The 3,264-nt window shown below is 49.2% G+C and overlaps 1 protein-coding gene across 3 annotated transcripts in view; it reads left to right on the forward strand.

The window, feature by feature from the left end:
• Nucleotides 1-2,235, forward strand: part of LOC126514413 (uncharacterized) — a 5,267-nt gene extending 3,032 nt beyond the window's left edge. For all 3 annotated transcript variants that reach the window (XR_007595569.1, XR_007595567.1, XR_007595568.1), the window contains one exon: nt 1,342-2,235. The gene's annotated coding sequence lies outside the window, so the exon portion shown is untranslated. The remainder of the gene's footprint in view (nt 1-1,341) is intronic.
• The last annotated feature ends 1,029 nt before the right edge of the window (nt 2,236-3,264 follow it).

Consider the following 3,264-nt stretch of genomic DNA (forward strand, 5'->3'; position numbering starts at 1 on the left):
AAAAAAAAAAAAAAAAAAAAAAAAAAAAAAAAAAAAAAAAAAAAAAAAACCAAAAACTCTATAGTGCCAGATGTGGTACTGCACACCTTTAATCCCAGCACTCAGGGGCAGAGGCAACAGGCTCTTTCTGGTCTACTAGAGAATTCTCGCGGGCTGGGGCTGCTTTGTGAGAACTTGTCTCACTCCTCTCAAACTGGTCAGAGAGTTGGAACTTCTTTCAAGGTTATTGTCTACAGGTGTGGCTAATAGCCAGACCTCGTATTTCAGGTATCAAGAAGTACATCTGTTTCTACCTCAAACAAAAGTCTAAAAATCCAACTAGGTTCCTACTCTCTTAGGGATTTAACTATGGATTCCACCCAGGGAGTGGTTTGTCTATAGAATGTTTTGGTCTAGGGTGTGAGCGTTACTCGTTCTGGCAACAAAATGTTTAACTAAGAATACTCCTTGTATCATGTTAATGCAGGTTTTTTTTTTTTTTTTACATATTACTCCTACCTTTGGGGATCAGGGTATTTAAACAAAATGGAAATTAAACACAGGTGAATTTTCAGTCTTCACTGGAGCTCCCTCCCGATACTATCCCATGTTTCTGACCCTTATTTCTCCTGTACCTCTGTTGCCTAATAATTCTGATCCTCACGCTCCTACTCTGGGGAACATACGAACCCGCAGTGACTAGGAGCCCGGCAGTAGTCACCCCAGAAAGGACAACAACAACAACAAAAATTTACTCTGCACCACATGCTGTGCTCGGTGGAGGAAACAGGGAGCCAGCAAAGACAGAGAGAGCTTGTGGGGCTTGCGTTTGGGTGATGGACTTAACAGTCAGGGAAAAAGCGGGGGGGGGGGGGGGGGGGGGGGGGGGGGGGGGGGGGGGGGGGGGGGGGGGGGGGGGGGGGGGGGGGGGGGGGGGGGTGCATGGAATGTGTGAAGGGGGGATGCAGGCCGGGAGGCTGAGAGCAGAAAAGGGGCACAGGGGGTGTCCGGGGGAGGGTGAAGTCAGGAGGGGGGGGCGGTGTGCCCCGGGAAGGCCACAGCGAATCTGAACCCGGAGGATGAGACAGCTGTGCAACATCTGGGGCGCAGAACGGAAAAGCCATTGCTACAAAGAGAACAAAACTGGCCATACTGAAAAAGTCCAGTTGCTAAGGGTGGAATGGGGGACCAGGACCAGGGTGAGTGCTTCAGGTGTCCTTCATGGTTTCCTTAGTGAGGAAGAACGAGATTTGGGGGTTTGTTCAGCTTACTTTAAAAGGGGGCTTCTTGCTGCTCTTGCAGAGGACTGATTTTGGTTCTCAGTGCCCACATTGGGTGGCTCACAGTTACCTATAATTCTAGCACCAGGGGACCCGATGGCATCTTCAGGACCCGATGGCACCAGGGGATCCGATGGCATCTTCAGGACCCGATGGCACCAGGGGATCCGATGGCATCTTCAGGACCCAATGGTACCAGTGGACCCGATGGCATCTTCAGGACCCGATGGCACCAGGGGATCCGATGGCATCTTCAGGACCCAATGGTACCAATGGACCCGATGGCATCTTCAGGACCCGATGGCACCAGGGGATCCGATGGCATCTTCAGGACCCGATGGCACCAGGGGATCCAATGGCATCTTCAGGCCTTCACAGGCACTTGCACTCACATACAGCATACACACACACACACACACACACACACATAATTCTAAATAAAAATTAGTTTTTTTTTTTTAAAGGAATTCCGTTACTTCACTTAACAATGACCTCTTCCTTCTGCCCCATTCTTCTCTGTGAGAGGATGCGTATTTCAGATACAGTCAGGATGTACTATCACACTTCCAGCAGGAAACCAAACTCTGACCTTCAATCTGCTAGTACCCTGCAATGCTCATAAAGTCCTGCCTGGCAAAGGGAGTGTGCACTACGGCTACAAGCCTGAAGCAGGCACAGCTGTTCCAAATTCGTTCCCACGAGGCAAGCCAATCGTGAACGTTGGCGGTGACGTCAGAAGACCTGAACTGGCGTTGTGGTTGACCCACGAGCTGTTGCCTTTATCAACAAGGGTTGAGATTTAAAGAGCTGATAGGATACTGTGGGAGGTGACTGGTGTTCAAGGTTGCAAAGCCAGTCTGTCCTTTAGTAATTCAGATGCCCTTCAAGGTGAGACGGCAGTGTGAGTGTGTACGTGTGTGTGTTTGTGTATGCATACGTGTGTGCCTGTGTGTGTGCACATGTGCCTGTGTGTGTGCGCACGCGTGCGCGTGCGCCAGTGCACGTGCGCCAGTGCACGTGCCTGTATGTGTGTGCATGTGCGTGTTCTTTGAGAATTTTCTATGTGCACACAATGCATTTTGATCATATCTACTTCTACCCCAACCCCAATCCAGCCCATTTTCCTCCCAACTTCATGTTTTTCTGGGTTTTTTGAAAAAAAGGTAAGTGCATGTGAACGCAACTACCTGAGATGACAGAGGCATCGGGTTCCCTGGAGCAGGAGTTACCGGTGGCTGTGGACAGCCTATCATGTGTGCTGTGAACTACACCTGGGTCTTCTGTAAGATCAGCAATGCACTCTAACGGAGCGTCCCTCCAGCCCCTCTCCTGCTCCTCTTCCTCCTCCTCCTCCTCCCCCTCTTCCTCCTTTCCCCCTCCCCCTCCTTCTCCTCTTTCTTCTCTTCCTCCTCCTCCTCCTCCTCCTCCTCTTTGTCCTCCTCCTCCAAGACTCACTGAGCCCAGCTAGTGTTGCCTGTCTGTCCACTGGAGCATGGACAATCCACCAACGGCTACATCCTCAGTGAAAAATTACTCTCCAGCCTCTAGCAGCCATGGTTTGCCAATAACTGCTCAGGAAGGAGGTGGGCCCCATGAAATGAAGTCTGAACTGTGTAACACAGCATGCCACTTACGGGGAGCCCACTGCCATGAGACACTGATGAACATCCATGTAATAGCAAGGAATGTGGTTATAATAAGTTTTAAAATGCAGACAAATTTTTCTGTACATAATATGACTGTAAATAAGCTAAGGCAAATTGTTGTTTATATACAAAGAAACTGAATGTTTTCATGAATTTAGTAACTGATCAGTAGATATCAACCTAGTAGTTGATTGTAACATTTTCCAACCTTATACTTCTATGTCTTTTTCTTTAATCAGAGATTTAAGAAGCCTGCATTGGGAAGAGGGGCTGTAGAAGTATCTGAGAAGGCACAGGTGCTCCTACCCAAGTCTGATGGCCCAGGCTTGGTTCCTGGAGCGCCAAGGTGGAATGAGCAA

Source organism: Alexandromys fortis, unplaced genomic scaffold (genome assembly GCF_014885135.2).
Source record: "Alexandromys fortis isolate MF-2015 unplaced genomic scaffold, M_Fortis_MF-2015_v1.1 scaffold_17, whole genome shotgun sequence".
In the NCBI taxonomy this organism is placed as follows: domain Eukaryota; kingdom Metazoa; phylum Chordata; class Mammalia; order Rodentia; family Cricetidae; genus Alexandromys; species Alexandromys fortis.